We start from the raw sequence: 20,931 nt of genomic DNA on the forward strand, positions 1-20,931 counted from the left end.
TGATCTATTAACACTAGCCTACTTCTTAATGTCAACTGCCAGTAACGTTTTGCCTTGTCTTTTTTTTTTTTTAATCCTCACCCCAGGACATGTTTAGAGAGAGGAAGGGGGTGGGGGGGGGGAGAGAGAGAGAGAGGGAAAGAGAGAGAGAGAGAGAAAGACCAATCATCAAACCTGCAAATTAGGTATGTGACCTGACCAGGAATTAAACCACAACCTTTTGGACAATGCTCCAACCAACTGAGCCACCTGGCCAGGGCCAATCTGTCTAGTCTTCATTGAAATATAATCAACCTGTATCATTCAGACAGGAAAAATACTCCCAAAGAAAGACATTGCTTAGTTAGCAATGCAAAGAATTAACCTGAAAATGTGCAGACAACTAGTCAAAACTTAACCTTTATACCATGCCCTAAAAAAAACCCAAAACCAAACAAACAACAAAAAAACACCTGCATGAAAGAACATTTTCTCTATTGTTTATTAACCACATTTTTAGTCCTAAGCAGAAAATTAATATTGTTCGCTGTTTAAACAAAGCTATGTTGCCCTGACCAGTTTGGCTCGGTAGTTACAGCATCAGCTATGGACCAAAGGGTTGCAGGTTCGATCACCAGTCTTGGTCAGGCGTGTTCAGGAGGCAACCAGTCGTTGTGTCTCTTTCATATAGATGTTCCCCTCCTCCTCCTCCTCCTCCTCCTCCTCTTCCTCCTCCTCCTCCCTCCCTCCCTCCCTTCCCTGTCTCTCTAAAGATCAATGTAAAAAATATCCTCAGGTGAGGATTAAAACAAAAAAACAACCAAAAAAACCCAAAACTACATTACTCTCTTGATAACTCAAAGAAGTAGAGGAAGGAAATATTCAGAACACCTTAATTTTTTTTTTTTATGTTGAACCAGCTCTGCTTTGAAAAAATTCTGCAGCATACCAAACCTTATAGAATAACTAATGTCTTCATTACTGCTTTCTTTGCAAGTAATTTCAACTGTTATATAATCCCATCTTGAGCTATGTTATTAAAAAGTTCTAAAAGATAAAGATATGAATATCACAATTAGTTCCTTCACAGATGAAACCACAAAATTAATGAGGCAGCATCATTCATATAGCAACAAAAGGAAATGTACAACTTTTATTGCTATATGCCAAAAAAATGTTAAAAGGCACAGTCCCATATCACTACAACAAATCCCGGTTACAAATTTATGTCATTGCATGTGCATGCATTTGTAGAGTTGGGAAATCATTTGTTCAGAGATTTTTTTTTTAAGTAGCTAAAGACTAGAAACAATTCTAAAAAGGAAGGCATTTTTTAAATTCTGTCTCCATCCAAAATACAAAAATCTTATTTCAAAAAAATATTTGTTAATGAACAATGCATTTGGATTCTTTCTAAAATATTTGAGGCCCAAATTTATACTGCCCTGAGCTCTGTCTAGAAATAAAAAGTGCACAGATCTAAGGATGTGTACATGCTTGTTTATTACTAGAGGCCCGGTGCACAAATTTGTGCATGGGTGGGGTCCGGCCAGCCCGCCCCAATCGGTGTGATTGGGCTGGGCTGGCTGTGGGCGGCTGGCCAGCTGACCCTGCCCCCTGGTTGAACTTCTGGTTGAACTCCCAGTTGAGGGGACAATTTGCATATTAGCTTTTTATTATATAGGATGCCAGTCAGGCTTTTAGCACTAAAGGGGGTGGGGGAGATATTTAACTAAAAATAAAGTTCAACAATAAAAATGACTAATAATATATCTAACTCTTAGCCTAATGCCAGTAGTTTCCTTAGGTGGCAATAGAAGAAAAATAGAGTATAATGTGATAAAAGAAATATACCTGAGTCCATTCCTGTTGCCTCTATAGAATTTGATGAAATTAACAATTCCCTGCAAGGCCAATTATAGCTGCTGCTGAAACTTCCTGAAAGCATCATTTTGAACCTTTCAGTTTTGGTCTATAGCTATTACATTCTTCAGAAAATTTTTTAGCAATAATCAACATTTTCATCATATTGAGAAAAGAAATTTTGCAAGAAGCAGTGGTTTATCTTTCATTCAATGCAGTGAGTCTCTTTCAAGTATATACCCAGTCTCTGGAGATAAATTCAACAGTGTGTTCTCAAGAGCAGCCTCTCAGTCAGTCCTATTTTCAAACCAAAGATGACTGTGCTGCTGATATAGTGCTGTTGTGACAGATGACTACAGTAACAAATTTCTCTGTTTAGTTAAACAGGCTCTATTCACAACAGGCATCGAACTCTTTCCTTTGTATCATTCACCAACACTCATTTCTTAGCATAAACGTTGCTTTTCTTCACATTCTGTGCAATATATGCTTGAGAAAAAACATCCAATTTCCAACACTATCATTATTGTCCCTACTTTACAATCCTACAAGGGTAGTATGGTGTAATGAAAGTTACACAAGTTTTAAAATAAGGCAGATCTTGGTTAGAATCCCATGATCATCTAGTACAGCGGTCACCAACCTTTCGGACCTAACGGACCGCCAGTGGTCTGTGGACCACCGGTTGGTGACTACTGATCTAGTAGATACATGACCTCGGGAAAGTTACTTACCTTGTATTTGTTTAATTATTTGTAAAATGGGAAGAATAATGCTTCATTTGAAAATTTGCTGTAAAAATTAGATGTAGTACATACACAGATGTAATCTCTTCTCCACCAAATGGTAAGCACAAAAGCTGGCATTAAAGCAATAACTTCTTCCTATTTTTTCTTTCTATCTTTCTGCACAGCAAGGTAATGAATGCTTTATATTTTAATAATGCTAACAAGCTCTCCTTAGTTATTATTGAGCCATCTCACCTCTGTTGCTTTCATTCTCATCCAGATGACCTTTTGAGAACTGGACTCAGCTCTAGAATTTCTACATAGGCGGAACTTGGAGGAACAATCTGGTAAGAAGGAGACATTAGAAAAACTGTCTTAAAACTGAATTGTGCACAGCAAGGACATTGCTTTAATTCTAGTGTAAATAGAGGTACTTTTGCATTGATGAGGTGCTTACAAAACAAGCACCCTGCTTTTACTTATGTTGTATGTTTTAGGGCTAGCTATTCAGAAGGCTGATGGAGATACAAGGACCTTAAAAATCCCTCTTCTCCCATAACATCCTGCCATGATTTAGCCCATCATCAAACATTATGCTCCATGACACTTTTCAAAATAGCATTCGTAGCTCACATTAGTATCCATGCCCATAATACTCTTCCTTTCTCATAACCTATTTATTCCTCCATGCCTACCTTAAGATATATTAAAAATTAAAAACTACTCATTCCCCTTCATCTGATTTTGACCAAAATTCCATTTTTCTGGAATCAAGAGAACTGCAACATCCTGGCTAATGCTGGGGCCAGACTGCCTGTGTTCAGGCAGGTGGGTGACCTTGGGCAGGTTCTTTATCCCCTCTGGGCCTCTCAGCTTCCTCACCTATAGAATGAGGATAGCAGTAGTAATCCATCCCGCAGGATTGCTGCAAGTACTTAATGAGTAATACCTGTAAAGTTTGGCATAAAGTTAGTGATATATAAAGTTTAGCGATTATTACTACTAAGTTAAAATGGTACTTTCTTATATGTAAATACAGCCTTCATATAGGCACTTACCTAGAAGCAACTGCCTCATAATCAGCTCCTCTAGATACATGGTAATTAGTCCAACTAAGTGATGCCTAAAATCCATTTTTCTTCCATTTTTATCTGTAGCAAAGTGTTATTTTTTCATACATTCTATGTACTTGCTATGTGCCAGACACTGTGCTGGAAGCTGAGAATATAATGGTGAATAAAAACACATATTACCTCTCCCCTGGTGATATGTATGAATAGTGGGGGAGAGCATCACCAATCCAATAATCATAAAACAAATGGAAAGCATTAACTATGAAAAATGCTACAAAGTGTGTTATATGAAGGCAAGAAGGCCAACTTGCCAAAAATCAATTTGCACAAAGCCAATTTGCCAAAAGTCAATTTTCCAAATGACTGATCCTCTGTATTCCCTAACAGACAATTCATCGAAAGCTAGTTCGCCAAAAGCCAATTTCTAGAAAATCAATTTGATGAAAAATAATCTGCCAAATCATCATTTTACCAAATGAACAATTCACTGGATTATTGGATTTCTGAAGTCTGAATTTCACAGAAGTTTTGACAGTCCTTTCATTCCAGCTCTTTAACCCCACATTTGACAGTCAGTCTGAGCTAAATGTCAATTTCTTGTTTTCACATTTCAGACGCCAAGTCCTTCTCTAATGCCCAATGTTTTAGTGCTCCAATGTAAGCAAATGGTGGGCTTCTTACATGCAGCTCACTGCATGTAAGCTTGAAATGTAAGACTTAAGCTCTCCCTGCCTCTGCCTCTTCCAGAAAGAAAACTGCAGAGAACTATCTAGAACAGAGTAATAAACTGGTCTTCTGCAAATTGGCTTTGGCCAAATTTATTTTTAGCTAATTGGTCATTCATGGAATTGATTCCAAGTTGACTCTTTCTCAGTGATTACCTAAAGTTCATGTTTTGAAAACAGGGAATTTGGCCTAGTCAGACTGGTGAGAAAGGCTTCATTGAGGAAAAAAGTAACTGACCTGAGGTGAGAAGGATAAATTTTAAAAAGTAACCAAGCAAAAGGGGGAGGGGAGGAAGGAAACGGCATATGCAAAAAAAACCTATGTTCAGGAGGAAGCCCTGAAATTGCAAGACTTTGCAAAATAAGCCAGTGTTGTGGGAGTACAGAGAACACATGAGAGCACAGTGTGAACTGAGGCTAGAAATGTAGTTGGTAGCTAGACTATGTGTCTCACAGACTATAATAAAGACTTCTGTTCTTATTTTAAGAATGGGGAACTTAATATATTTTAAGTAGAGGAATGACATGGTCAGTTTTGCATTTTGAAAGATCACTTTGCAAGTGGTGTGGAGATCATATTTTTAGAGTGTACTGGTGCTCTAGCCAGCATGCTTTCAGTAATTACAGCGTTTGCCTATGCACTGGAGGGCCATGGGTTTGATTCCTGGTCAAGGACTAGTGTCCTTGTAAGAAGATGAAGAGATGCAAGAGAGCCCTCTCTTTTTCTCTGCATGGGCACATAGGAAAGGCCATGTAAGGACACAGGGAGAAGGTTGCCATTTACACCCAGGAGAAGAGACCTCATCGAAATCAACACTAATTGCACTTTGATCTTGGACTTCTAGCCCCAAGAACTGAGAAAATAAATTTCTGTTTTTTAAGTCACCCAGTTTTCAGTCATTTGTATGGCAGTTCTAGTGGACTAATACAGCCCTTACCTATTGAAAGACTTTAGTGGGATATACCTCCTCTGTTATGTTTACTTACAGTAGACAAACCTGGAACCTAAGGATTTACTAGTATGGGCCAGGACACTGGAAAATGTCGGGTAAACTAGTAACTACCTGAGTATAAAATGGAAATGTCATTCCTGAAAAAGCTCCCTTTGTGTAAATGATATAGCAACTTGCATTACTAATGTAGAGACTTCATGTTAATCTGTGCCAGAGTGAATACTCATGGAAGAGAGGATGTGGGAATCTGTGTTGGTGGTCTCAGACCTCTCTCTGCCAAGCCTGTTCCTCATGATTGCTTATAATGAATATTAGTAAAGCTTGATGCAGGGTAAGATCTCTGGCTGTCATGTGTCTGATTTGACAATTCCATCCTTTGTGTTCAGATCACTACCTCAGAGAATTATATAAATCAGTGCTTCTGAAAAATGCAGTGCCAAGTTCATAGCCAGTACTCATTAACTATTACTATTATTAATATGTTATTATAATCCCAAGAAATATTAGAGCTCTAATTTATATAATGAATATTAGGTGACAGGCACTTAAGCTAAGTGCCTTCCATGGATTATCTCATTTAATCATCCAAAAGCCCTATGTTCTATGTTTAATACCATCCTATGAGACGCCTGAAGCCTGGAGATTTTCCCAAGGTCATATAGCTAGTAAATTGTGCCACTGGGTTTTAAACCCAGCAATCTAACTCCCCAGTTGAGCTCTTGTTCTTGATTCTCAATAACCCTGCCTTGCTACACTATTCTGTCTCTGAAAGCCATTGGAATGTCCATCCAGGTGCTATTTTAGTATGCTGAAAAGATAATTTATTAACTAGCACCAAAGTGGCCTTCAAACGTTAATGCAGTTTCTGAATATATGTGACTTTCACCAAGGGAGTTACTTACGTCAGGAGAAGTAGAAAGAGAGAACACTATCTATTATTTTTACTCAATTTCTCAAAATGTAATCACCATTTGATATCCCACTGAGCATAACCCCCTGTGCTTCCCCAAAAAAGGGCATGGGCTGCTCAGTTTTGAAACAATGAGATAAAACTGGACCTTTAGGAAAATTAGCATGAGATTAGGAGAGTTTCTTTTTTTCTCTCTGTATTCACAGATAATGCAAGCTATTTCATGCTGTCATTGCTTTCTTTTTTAAAAATATATATTTTTTCTATTGATTTCAAAAAAGAAGGGAGAGGGAGAGGGAAAAAGAGATAGAAACATCAATGATGAGAATCATTGATCGGCTGCCTCCTGCATGCCCCCTCCTGGGGATCGAGCCCACAACCCGGGCATTTGCCCTTGACCAGAATCAAACCCGGGATCCTTCAGTCCACAGGCTGACACTCTATCCACTGAGCCGAACCGGCTAGGGCTCATTACTTTCTTATAAGCAACAATAAGGATAAGCAAAGACAAGAGAGACAAAAATCAACTCTACCTACTTTGCTAACAGCAATAATTACATCAACATACACGATTAACACATCATTCTGGAGGATAAAAGAGTACTGATAGGATTTGAAATTATATTTTGAATTGGTACAGACATTCCACAGCCTTTATTATATAATTGATAGTTATAAACTATATGCACTCAATTTAGCCTTATTCCATTTTATTCATTAAGGACATTCATTTTTATGAAATATCTGTAGACTGAATATTAAATCCAATTTCCATGGATTTTTACAATCCACACAATACTGAGAATGAGTGAATAAACAACAATGTCCCTTCACTGATGCAGGCAAGTGGAAGATTATCTAATAATGTTACCCAGGAAGCGTTATAGTGGCCATGTTTCTGTCCATTGTGGTTCAGCTTTCCGTCTGAATATCAAACAGGAAGTAATTTTTCCTGTCAAAGAAAGTAGACCATAGCCTTTGCCATCACAGAAAACAGGGCATGACAAAGAAAACAAGGTTCACAGCAGTCATATTAGAAAAGACCATATTTGAAGTATGCACTATGAATTGCAGATGCAAAGATAAAGAAATTTCTGTGAATAGTAATAAGGGCTTTGATACAAAAAATGTCTCCATCCTATTTGCAAGGAACACTCCAAAACAGGATTAGGAGGATGTGGAAGAAAAAAATCTAGATTGGACCAGAAGAGATAAGAATACTTATTAAGGAGAAAATAGAAATTGACAGTAGTATCCCATTTGTAAATAATTAATATTTAATTTTGTATACCTATACATAAGTCAACTGTACATAGAAATGTGTATTTGTTGTTTTTAGAAGTCCTTATGTAAAAAATTTCTTTCCCTAAGTATTGTTAGAAAGAGATACCAGAACTGAAAGGACCTGTTGGGAGAGGCAAAGTGCCATGGGCAGCTAGCATACTGCATATTCGTTCAGTGTATGCCAAAAATGAACAGCCCTGACCATTTCTCAAGGTTGTGTTTGCAGAGAGCAAATTGAGAGATAAGGTAATGTATCCATTCCACACAAAAAGCTGGCTTGCTTACTGCTTGCTATAATAACAGTGGATTCCCAAGTTCGGTGTTGCTATCATATAATATAGCCAACTGCATGTGCAGGCTCCCAACCAGGCCCTGTGTGAATGAGGGGCAAGGGAACCAAGGCAAGCATACTGATGCATCAGTGAAATAGTAACAGGCTAACATTAGCTTGCAAGCATGGTAAAATCAAATCTCAGAACCAACAGACCCTGTTTGGCACTATATTAAAGATCCCAGGGTCCAGAATAGATGAATGAGGTAAATAACATCTTTCATAATATGTTTTTGTTTTGTTTTGTTTAATGAAGATGGTATGTATCTTGCAAGAAAAAGGGCAGATAGTATGAACAATGCAGTTTGTGATTCAGGAAGAGAGCAAAGCTAATTGGCCCAGTATGAATATGATCATGTGATTGATCCACTGTCCTTTAGCAAGCCTATTAGCAGAAACTTGGAAAAAAAAATTTCCCGGCTGGCATGGCTCCGTGGTTGAGCACTGACATATGAACCAGGAGGTCATAGTTCCTGGTCAGGGCACATGCCTGGGTTGTACACTCTGTCCCCAGTGTGGGGCCTGCAGGAGGCAGGTGATCGATGATTCTCTCTTGTCATTGATGTTTCTATCTCTTTCTCTCCCCCTCTCCCTTCCTCTTTGAAATCAATAATAATATACATATTTTTTAATTATCTCTGGTGTGTGGGCTTCTGGTGTTGTGGAAGGTTTTTCAAATGTCTAGAAAGTGCCTTTTTCTATAACTCTGTAATAAACTTGCATATTTCCTTATATTTTTCAGTTTTCACACATCTTTCATAAAGTTATTTGTAGCATTTAACTTTATATTATATATTAAGGAACAGAGTTCAGAAATTGATGGGGGTGGGGCAGTAGGGCAGTCATGGCTCGTATTCATTCATTAACCAAACATTAAGCATCTGTGTGTCAGCCATTAATGTGTTTGGGTTTTTTTAATAGGTCTTTGTAGAGCAGCTTTAGGTTACAGAAAAATTCCACAAAAAGTTTAAATGGTTTAAATTTTTCCCTATTATTAACAACTTGTATTGTGTGGCACATTCGTTACAATTGATGAACCAATATTGGTACATTATTAACTAAAGACCACAGTTTACATTAGAGTTTCCTCTTTGTGTTATATATTCTATGAGTTTAACAAATGCATCATATCATGTGTCCATCATTACACCATCACATAGAATAGTTTCGCTACCATAAAAATCCCCTATACTCTACCTATTTATTCCTCCCTTCCCCTTAACCACCAACTGATAAAAGAGGGGAAATAAATAGTTCTTCTGTGCCATTATGTGTCAGATACTTGATGCATACTAAAACATTTAACCTACAAAACAATCCTTGGAATAAGACGGTACTATCCCCATTATGCAGATGAAGAAACAGAGGTCCAAGTGTGTAACTTACCCAAGGCCACAACATAAAAAAGAAGTAGAATCAATCCACTTAGGTATGTTTTCAAAAACAGTAATATTTCTTCTTATTGATCTGAAAGTAAAAAAGTATAGGACATTAAAAAACAGAAAGATAACTGGCCTGCTTTGTTCCTAGCTCTGATTCTTTTTTCTTTTTTAAAATATATGTGGGGGTTTTTTTATTTATTTTTAATTTTTTTTAATATATTTTATTGATTTTTCACAGAGAGGAAGAGAGAGGGATAGAGAGTTAGAAACATCAATGAGAGAGGAACATCCAGCAGCTGCCTCCTGCACACCTCCTACTGGGCCAAGGTACATGCCCTTGAGTGGAATCGAACCCGGGACCCTTCAGTCCGCAGGCCGACGCTCTACCCACTGAGCTAAACCAGTTAGGGCATAAGTTTTTTAAAATATATTTTTATTGCCCAGCTGGTGTAGCTCAGTGGTTGAGCATCAACCTGTGAACCAGGAGGTCACAGTTTGATTCCCGGTCAGGGCACATGCCTGGGTTGTAGGCTTGATCTCCAGTGGGGCATGCAGAGAATCAATGATTCTCTCTCATCATTAATGTTTTTATCGCCTTCTCTTTTCCTCTGATGTTTCTCTCTCTGTGTCCACACGAGGACATCCCAAATTGAATTTTTATAAAAACCCAAAATTCATTATTTAATAACTAGAGGCCTGGTGCACAAATTCGTAGCTCCTGCGTTGAGCATCTGCCCCCTGGTGTTCAGTGCGTCATCACAGTGACCATCGACTGGCCACTTAGGCATATAGATAGATAGATAGATGACAGATAGATAGATAGATAGATAGATGATTGATAGACAGATAGATAGATAGATAGATAGATAGATAGATAGATAGATAGATAGATAGATAGATAGATAGATAATTGAGTGCTGAGTACTAGGAAATACTGCACTGGGTACTTGGTAATGAATAGGAAGGAAGATAAACATGATCCTTGTCCTCATAGAACTTACCACCTAGGGTAGAAGAAAGACATTCAAGAATTTTAAAAAAATTAATTGTGATAAGAAATAGAGAGAAATACAGGATGCTCTGAAGATTTTTTTACAGAATATGTGACCTAGTTAGGTAAGGCTTCCCCTGAAGATGGGACAGCTGGGATCTGAAAAAAATGAGTTAGTGAGACTTGGGAAAAGGGACCATGGGAGGGAAGATCACTACTATATATATATATATATATATATATATATATATATATACACACATATATATATATATATATATATATAAAATTTCCCCCCACAACATTAAAGAGCTTATCTAAATAATTAGAGAGGTTTGCTGCAACCAGAGTAATTATTTTATGTAAAAAATTCCAAAACTAAGGGGATAATTTCTACAAAATTTTTAATAAAAAAATGTCAACTTAATTTAATTGCACACCAAAAAACAAACAAACAAACAAACAAAAAACCATGAGCTTTACAGACCCTAGTTTGTTCTCTCTATAATTTGCAATGGTGTAGTATTATCTTCTACATTGTCATTGCAGAAACTTTAAAAAGAACCTAAATAGTAAATGATAAGGTTCTCATTCCTGCCTTCCATCTAAATCTTTAAAATATCGCACAATTATCCATTCCAGCACTCTACCCATTTTAGCAAACGGGAGTTTTCAGAGTTGCAAATACCTCAATCACAAAACAGGTTAAACTACAACCATGCCACAACCACCTGCTCTATACCTCATTCCTAGTTATACAATACTGTAGTTACATGGCCCTCTCCAAGCCAGTCACAGCCTTGGTTGTCCCCAGCCAGAAGATTTTTCACCTCTCAACATTCAAAAGTAATAATAATAGTTCTGAATTTCTATTATAAATAAGTAAAGAGGAGACACACAGATCTAAGGGAAAAGATAAGGAGGTTGACCAAGACAGGAATCAAACTATAATTAATATTCCTATCCCCCTTTTTTTTTTGCCTGCATCATGTGTTTTTGATTTTAGGAACCACAGAGAGAACTGTTAGCTTTTTATGTGCCTATAAACATTTATATCCATTTTTAAAGTTTGGCATCCCCCACCATTTTCATTTTGAATTCATGTTGGTCAATTACGACTGCTTTGATCTTTTGGGATTTTTTTAAAAAAATCAAGTTTCAAGTATCTAATTTTATTTGAATGTAATAACTGGTAAAATGTCTATATATCAACAAGGTGCTACAGTTGTTCAAACTCCTCTCAGGCAAGAGGGCAGAAACTTGCCACCCAGCTTTTGAAAAAGCTTTTCTTATGATAATGAAAGTCTTTGAGATAGCAGCAATAATTGCTGTAGGATGTAAATTAAAGGTAATGAATAATAAACCTTGATTATCTTCAAGGTCTTCGGATTTCTTCATAACTTCATATACCACCCTGTGCCCTTTACAAGGCACACACTTTGCCAACAGGCATTTCACTTGTGACTAATCTAACTCCAAGCTTGTCCTTGAGTAGGCATTGAGGTTTCACATTTGTTTCATTATAGCTTCAATTCTGAAAGTTGTGTTTGTTTGTTTTTATCAGACTTTCATCAAGATTAATCGCATTTTGCCCTTTATGCCTGTTGATTTTAGTTGCCACAAAACACCAAAGTCTTTGGGACTCTAATACCCATAAGGCTCTGAACATTCCCTTTCTGACCCATTTCAAAGCTTGTTCAACACCTTAAATCTTTCCACTGTTCCCTCTAAGACACAAAATTGCCTTCTCTGAACATTCCCTTCACTTCTTGCTTTAAAACCAATCAACCCTGCAGCCCTCTTCGCTGCAGCCCAAACTCCATTACTATTAGGCCTGCAGGTAGAAAAGATGACATGTTTGTTCCTTATTGATCCTTCCAGACCATTCTTCCTCCCTCCTCCATAAACATTCCCATTTAAATTTTATGACATCAAGTTACAACACTAACTGCCTTTCCCTGCTCCAGTGTTCAAACACCATCCAAGCCAGTATCCACTTCCCCACCTCCCCGCTACATTCCTTGGAGATTTTAGTTCCTAACTCCCTGACACTGTCTCAAACCCTATTCTTGTCATAATTCCCAGTTGGCTTCAGTGTTCACATAGATGATCCATCTAATAAATTTTACTCAGTGCTTTGACCTCCTCTCCTCCAATAACTTTATCTTCTACCCTACTCAGCTACATACTCTCATCATAACTTAATCCTTGTCATTCCTAGTAACTACTGCCTCTCAGTCATCTCAGTATGACGTATTCCACTCTTTGACAACCATCTCCTCTCTTTTTAGCCTGGAATTTGGAAAATTCCAACAACCCTCTGACTGTACTAGAACTACTATTCATTTATTCTAACATATTTTAAAAAAAATTTAAATCTTTATTGTTAAAAGTATTACATATATCTCCTTCCCTCCCCCCCCCCCCCATTGATCCCTTTTAGCTCGCCCCCCACCACCTGCCCCAGGTCTTCTCCACCCTATTGTATGTGTCCATGGGCTCTGCATATATGCATACAAGTTCTTTTCACCCACCCACCCTCCCCTGCCTTCCCTCTGAGGTTTTAACATCTTTTTATTGTCTCTCACCCTTCATATCTTAACTTCTGTCCTTATCTAGCTTAAATTGCATGGTCAATCATAATCACTCCCTTACATACACTCCTTACAATACACCCAGTGCTCTTGCCCTTCTCTTGTCTCTTTGTACTTGGCCAAACCACAACCTTGGTTATTTTCAACTTCCTGACTCTTACATACTTGCACCTGTTCATATAAACATGGCTGCAGGAAACAAATAAATAAATTGGTCTCATTTATACTCATGACCTCTAACTTCAAATAGGCCTTCATGAGCCTAAGCAAACCCTGAAAGCCCCAGTTACCTAGGAACCATAACTCATTTCCATTCCACAAGATAGCACACTGGTCCATTAATTGATGACATGCTGCTGATTGGACCTGGTGAGCAAAATGCAGCAGCTACTCTAGACTTTGTTGTAAGACACTTACATGCAGATACTAGTATACTATTTTTGGAAAAACAGCTCTTGGATTGCTTTTGAACCTTAATAGAGACTGAATGCACAACCATGCATGAGCCATTAAGATACCATGTGACCTGTGCTGCCTATCATGACTTGGGTGTTATCTAACTCACCAAGCCATAAATGTAAAACGCACAGCAGCACTCCATCATCAAATAGAAATGGTATGTATGTGATTGGGCCTAAGCAGACCCTGAAAGCACCAGTTACCTGTGGAAGTGACCCAAATGCCTATGATTGCCACTCTTGCCACACTACCTTCTCTCTCCCATCTTGCAACTGTGGTGTCATAGGGAGTTGCCCATCATCAGTTGACAGAGGAAGAGAAAACTGGCCTGGTTTACTAGATAGTCTTGGACAATATGCAGGCACCACCCAAAAGTGGGCAACTGCAGCACAAGAGTCCCTCTTTCTGGGACATACCTGAAAGATAGTAGCAAAGAGAAATTCTCCCAATGGGCATAACTGTGAGCAATGTATCTCGTTGTTCACTTTGCTTGGAGAAGAAATGGCTATGAATATGATTACATAATAATGTACAGTCTGTGGCCAATTACTTTTCCCCAGCCACCACTGTTATTCATTACAAAGTGGCCAGGGTAGCAGGGATGAAGGTTACACATGGGCTTCCACTCAACACGGCCATCCTGGCTATGGCCACTGCTGAGTGCCCAATCTGCTAACGGCAAAAGCCCACACTGAGTTCCTGATATGGCACCATTCCCCATGATGGTGGCCAGCTACCTGGTGGCAGGTTGATTATATTGAACTTATTCCATTATGGAAGGGTCAATGTTTTCTTTTACTGGATAGACATTTGCTATAGATATGGATTTGCCTTCCCTGCATACAATGCTCCATCTGTGAACTTACAGAACTTATGCACCATCATGGTATTCTATACAGCATTGCTTCTGATTAGGGAATTCACTTCACAGCAAATGAAGTGTAGCAATGGACTCATGATCATGGAATTCACTAGCTTTACCATGTTCCCCAACATCCTGCAACAACTGGCTTGACAGAACAGTGGAATAGTCTTAAAGGCTCAATTACAGTGTCGGCTAAATGACAATAACTTGCCAGGCTTGAGCAAAGTTCTCCGAAAGGCTGTATATGCTCTGAATCAGCATCTGTTATGTGGTACTGTTTCTCTCATACCCAGGATTCACAGATCCAAAAATCAAGGGGTAGAAATGGAGTGGCTTCATTATAACCCCTAGTAACCTATTAGAAAAATGTTTGCTCCCTATCTTGTGCTCAGATGGCTTAGAAATCTTAATTCCACAGGGAAGGATGCTTCCATCAGGAAACACAACAATGACTCCATCCAACTGGGAGTTAAGAATGCCACTAGACTACTTTGGACTCCTCATATATATGAATCAATAGGCAAATAAGAGCTGTGCCAGCTGGATGACTAATCCAGACTATCAAAGGGAAATTGGACTGCTACTCTACAATGGAAATAAGGAATGTACTCTGTCTGGATTATAAGAAATCCCCAAGGGTATCTCTTAGTAATGCATGCCTGTGATTAAAGTCAATGGAAATCTACAACAATCCAATCCACACAGGACTACTAATGGTCCAGTTCTTCAGTAATGAAGATTTGGGTCACTCCACCAGGCAAAGAACCACAACCAGTTTAAGTGCTTACTAAAGACAAAGGGAATACAGAATAGTGTAAAAGGGTCACCATCTATTACCACATGACTATTTACAATAATGAAAACTAATTATCTTAAGTATTTCCCTTTAATTTATTATAAATATGCTTTTATGTATAATATATTTGCTTAATATATAGATCAGTCACCCAGCCAGCATGCCTGAATACAAGATAGGGAGCAAAAATTTTGCTAATAGGTCACTAGAGGTATTAGTGAGTGATGTCACTTCCATTTCCATCCCCTGATTTTATATATATACTAGAGGCCCGGTGCACGAAATTCACCCAGCCTGCACACTCTCCAATCTGGGACCCCTCAGGGGATGTCCGACTGCTGGTTTAGGCCCGATCCCCCAAGGATAGAGCCTAAACTGGCAGTCGGACATTCCTCTTAATCTAGGACTGCTGGCTCCTAACCACTCGCCTGCCTGCCTGCCTGATTGCCCCTAACCGCTTCTGCCTGCCAGCCTGATCACCCCCTAACCGCTCCCCTGGTGGTCTGATTAACACCTAACTGCTCTCCTGCCAGCCCAATCACCCCCAACTGCCCTCCCCTGCCAGCCTGATCTCACCCCCAATTGCCCTCCCCTGCTGGCCTAATCTCGCCCCCAACTGCTCTCCTCTGCTGGCCAATTTGGTTCTGATTGGTTGGTTTCTATGCCAGTCAGCGTTAAAAGCTCCGCCTCCTAGGCAGCCATTGGCTTCTCACCCTTCACCCAGATTTGGTTCTGATTGTCGGTTTCGATGCCAGTCAGTGTCTCTGAGCCTATCAACGGGTCTGATCAGCAGCCTGGGTGGAGGCCTGGAGAGAAACAGCGGCTTGGCTGCTGGAGAGAAAGAGAGAGGCAAGAGCTGATCAACAGCTGCCACAGAGGCTATGGATCAGACCCTGCTTCTCTCTTCAGGCCTCTCTCCGGGCCTGATTCGCAGCTCCCTCAGAAGTCAGTGCTGGGTCGCCACAGCAACCCAGCGCTGACTGCAGGAGTGCCTTCCGGTTGGTCGAACCTCTGGTGGTGCCGGACCCAGGGTTTTTATATATTAGGATTTTTTCTTTCCTCTTTTATTCCCTTATCATGTAACATAACATACTTAAGTATTGTTAATTTTAATCATAATATTTAAATTACAGGATATCAAGGAGAAGAGTAAACATCCTTCAAGGACTTGACTTCTCTGGGGAAAGGGTTAGTTTTTCTTGTTGTATGCAGGTTAGGTAGAATTATGATCTTATAGTCTTTATTTGGAGATCAAATATGATTTTGAGAAGTATATGGGTGCCTAGTTGATAAGGGGTGGGTTGTGATAGTTAATTTTATGTCATCTTGACTGGGCCACAAGATGCCCAGATATTTGGTTAAATATTACCCCATGGTGTGTCTGTAAGGATGTTTCTGACTGAGATTAACATTTGACTAAGTAGACTGAATAAAGCAGATTGCCATGTACACCCCCACACACAATGGACTAATGGACTATAATTAGCCGGATACTGAACTGGACCTGGCTGCAACTTGGAATGGAAACTCTGAACACTGGCTTTGTTTTTAGCTCTACTGAAACCCCAACTAAACTTCTATGACTAGAATGGGACTTTAGAAACAGATGTAATTGCACACAAATAAAAATCACTCAGTCTCCTATTCGAGTCTCAGAAAATTCCAGCACTCAATGGGGGAAGGAATACCTCATCTTTCCCAAAACAATAGTTCTTTCTAATCTACACAATAAATTTGATGCTATAGGGCAGTGGTCGGCAAACTGCGGCTCGCGAGCCACATGCGGCTCTTTGGCCCCTTGAGTGTAGCCACAAAGTTTCAATCGCACTGTACATGCGTGCCCCCGCACGTGGTATTTTGTGGAAGAGCCACACTCAAGGGGCCGCAGTTTGCCGACCACTGTTATAGGGTGACATAAATACCATAAGGGAAAGTTAATCTCATAATAGAACTGTTTCAGTTGGCCAACTCTAACCTGCTTTTGGAAATGCTTTTTCTCCTTGCCAATCACAAACACACACAATTTTCGCCTAATACTTGTTTAAACTTTTATGGCTTCATTACTTTACCTATAAAATGAAACTATTAGCATCTATTTCTAAAAGTCTGTTTTGAGAACTAAGGATTAAGTATAATATATTGTTTCAGGCAAATAGAGGGTGTTTAATAACTAATAATTTCCTATCTGAGCTTTTTCTTTCATCCCCATCACTTGACTACCATTCCCAGATGTATGTTTATAAAACCATTTAATTAGCAATTGAGGTCTTAGACTAAATCCTTACACAAAATCTTAAAGCCGGTAGGATAGCACCTACTAATCCAATCATTAGCAGCAAGGCATACTATAGTAAAACCTTCCCACAGACTTCTGTGGTGAAGACCTGGGGAGGGGGGAGTAAGGGCTCGGAGGAGAGGGGGAAGGGGAGAAAATGGGGGATATCTGTAATACTATTAACAATAAAAAATATATTAAAAAAAAGAGTAAAAAAAGTTGAACAGGAATATGGTACTGTTATATAAATTTTAGTTATGTTATCAAATAAATTATTTAAAGTAGACCACTTCCAATTGAAATCTTATAATCATAACAGAACATAGTATATAATTTTTTTACTAATGGCAAAAGAAGGAAACATGTTTTGAATACTTTGGCATAAAAACCTACTAAATATTTTGTTTATGCATCTATCACTCAAGAAGTACTTTAAAAATACTGAGTCACCGCCTGGCCTGTGGGGAGGCAGAGGGCATGGAAGGGGGGGGGGGGGCACCAACTGATATCTCTTTCTCCCTCCCTCCACCCCATCCATTTTCTCTAAAAATCAATGGAAAAAAATATCCTTGGGTGATATCCTCAACAGAAATACTGAGTCACAGTCCTTTTGGAAGCCTGATAGTATGAAATATGTTATCTGTATTATATAGATAGAAAAACTGCACTTTGTGTCTCTCACACATCTTATTTTACAACATTCAGTTTCTGAAGACATAATATTAACAGAAATGGGGAAATGTTGTTGATGATTCAGAGAATTCGTCAAGTTTTTAACTAACCAATATTTTTTTCCTATCTGCTTTGGAGTAATCACTTCTTCAACTACTCTTGTTCACCAATCCTCGTTTATCCTCAATTGGCTCCAATTTTTTTCTGCTACATTTCAAATCCACATACTCATTCCTCTTAATGCTTTAATTTATTTATTTTTATTTATTTTTTGTTTTTAGAGAGAGTGGAAGAGAGAGGGAAAGACAAAGAGAAACATGGATGTGAGAGAAACACACCGATTGGTTGCCTCCTGCACGAGCCCCGACCAGGGCTCAGGTCAGGGAGGAGCCTGCAACCAAGGTATGTGCCCTTATTAGAATTGAACCTGGTACCCGTTGGTCTGCAGGCCGACGCTCTACCCACTGAGCCAAACAGGCTAGGGCTTAATGCTTTAATTTCTACATTATTTTGGTCTTCTTTTTTTAAAATATATTTTTATTGATTTTATGCCGGGAGCCGGTCCATCCTTGCTGTTTCAAGGGACCTGGCATATTTGGCATACTGTTCTTAATATGTTTGCTCACCTTCTTGGTACTATGTGTTTTAACCAAAGTCACCTCTCTGAGAAAGGTTGTTTCCCCAGGTAGGGATTTTCCCCTGAAGTTAGGGAGGGAATAAAACCCCTTAACTAAGTGCCAGGCGGGTAATTAATCACTTTAACTACGAACAATCATGCTTAAGCTACATAATCTTTACTCCCTGGAATGGAGATAAGAAATGCCCTAACCTTTGGAATAGAGATTGATAGGATTGGAATCAACTGGTATAAATACAGATGTAACAAGACAACAGGACACAGAACCTAGACACAGAACCTACACAGAACCTAGAGACAGAAGAACTTCACTGGAGAGAACATGGCAAAAGATCCTGGACAGAAACTGGAGACAGAACCTAGAGACAGAACCTAGCGAGAGAACATGGCTGAAGAACCTAGAGACAGAACCTGGCTACAGAGCCTGGATAGAACATGGCAAGAGAACCTGACTAGACCCTGGTGACTGAACCTGGCTGGAGAACCTGGACAGAACCTGGCTGGAGAACCTAGCAAGGGAACATGGCTACAGAACCTGGCTGGAGAACCTAGCAAGAGAACATGGACACAGAACCTGGCTGGAAATCCTAACCAGAACTTCGCTGGAGATCCTGAGCAGAACTTGGCTAGAGATTCTGGCTAGGCTGCTGATCAACTGAACGCTGTCTCCGTGTCATTCCTTCTTCGCGGACTCCGTCCACACCTTTGGGGACCCCTGGACCTGCTGGGGTTGGACCCCCAGCAATTTTAGAGATGAAGGGAGAGGGGGAGACAGAAACATCAATGATGAGAATCACTGATCAGCTACCTCCTGCCCACCCCCTACTGGGGATCAAGCCTGTAACCGAAGCATGTGCCCTGACCAGAATCGAACCTGTTTCATAGGTCAAGGCTCAACCATGCTATTTTTGTCTTTTAATGTGGCACCATTCCCAATAAAGTCAAACTTTTCACTGCAGTTTTACCTTCCATCTATTTGAAAAGGAAAAGTTCCTTAGCTACTCCAGTGCTCTTGCACGATTGCCTTTTAAATCCATCAATTTTTTCATCTTTTATCTTCAATCTCTTCCCACAAATTTAGCCTCATTTCCTCTGCCTGGCTCCTAACTCTTTCAACTATTCTTTTTAAGATTATCCTACTTGATGTGTTAAATATATCGGCGTAATCACTTTGTAAACAACACAAAACCCACTCAAAATGGCACTTAGCAAAGTAATCAACTTACAATTTTGTTCATTGTTCTATTGGACATATAAAACAAACCATTTATTTAACGCTGTGTCCACTTTGCAGGCCATGAATGTCTGAGTTCACAACTATGACAGGCCAACGCTGTACAGGGTTATAATTAGGGAATGTTTTCCAACATAAAGGCCTCTGATTAAGGCCAGAGTTCTTACTGTGAATCTCTGGACTTTAACTTGAAAGAGTACAAGCATGACGACTGTATCTGTTCTTCCTTATTATAAACTGTCTTCAATGTCAGCATATACATATGTTAAATAATGTGAAATTTTCAACTAATTTTCTATTTCAAAGTTCTCTTTACTATGACGCAGGTATATAGAGGGTGTCCCCCCAAAATGTATACACACTTTACAAGGTGATAGCTCCATTTTGAAAATGGCATGTGTTTTAATAAACACTGCCTTTATAATTATTCCAAGTGTGTGTGTACATTTGGGGGGGGGGGGTGCCCTACATAAACCCATCTTTCATTTTCTCAGCTGTCATTTTCCAGGAACTCTCCTCCCACTTTTTAGACAGCTTATCAGTCTTCCATATGCCACAAAAGCTCGCTAAAAAAGTATCTGCTGGCCAAGGCTTGATAAAACAAACTCTACTGATCCTGACGCATAATAGAGCCGCGGGGGCAAGTAGTGTTTACTTTATTAACCACGAAGGAGAAGAAAAGCACTCGCATTCGTAGGAACCCTCGCTCATTTCTTGATGGATGAGCCAAGTCCATAAACGATTTCTCCTCCATTTGAGTTTTAAGGCGTTTGTTTTTTTTTCCTTCTTTCTCCCCAAGTGCTTGAGTTTCCAAAACTTTGTCCTTCACAACATTTTACATAAACAGCAATTTCTCGGGCTTCCACGAGTAACCTGACCCGGAAAGAACCTGCAGAGATGGGAAGGTGGGAATCCTAAAGCCGAGGCCGCCGCCGCCGCCGCCGCCGCTTCGGGCCCTCCGTCCGGAAAGGTGCCTGTGACTCGACACGCGATCCCCAGTGACGCGAGCGTCGCCCGGCGACTCCACAGGAGGCGGCCGCGCGTGCGCAGGAGCGAAGGGGCGGGGCGGGGCGGGGCGGGGCCGGGCGCAGCCGGGAGGGTGAGGCTAGTGGGGCGCAGGAGTGGCGGAGGAGGGAAGGGAAGGATTGGGGCGGAGCGGAGGGGCGGAGGGGCGGAGGGG

General features: G+C 39.8%; 1 long non-coding RNA gene across 2 annotated transcripts in view; it reads right to left on the reverse strand.

Annotated features, from left to right (window-relative positions):
- LOC118657559 overlaps positions 1 to 20,781 on the reverse strand; it is a 96,289-nt gene extending 75,508 nt beyond the window's left edge. For both annotated transcript variants that reach the window (XR_004968043.1, XR_004968042.1), the window contains exons 1-5: positions 20,407 to 20,781; positions 9,233 to 9,313; positions 7,103 to 7,183; positions 3,453 to 3,519; positions 2,826 to 2,914 (exon numbers count right to left, since the gene is read on the reverse strand). This is a non-coding gene — a long non-coding RNA (uncharacterized LOC118657559). The remainder of the gene's footprint in view (positions 1 to 2,825; positions 2,915 to 3,452; positions 3,520 to 7,102; positions 7,184 to 9,232; positions 9,314 to 20,406) is intronic.
- Between the last annotated feature and the right edge of the window lie 150 nt (positions 20,782 to 20,931).

This window comes from Myotis myotis, unplaced genomic scaffold, assembly GCF_014108235.1.
Source record: "Myotis myotis isolate mMyoMyo1 unplaced genomic scaffold, mMyoMyo1.p scaffold_m19_p_6, whole genome shotgun sequence".
In the NCBI taxonomy this organism is placed as follows: Eukaryota; Metazoa; Chordata; class Mammalia; order Chiroptera; family Vespertilionidae; genus Myotis; species Myotis myotis.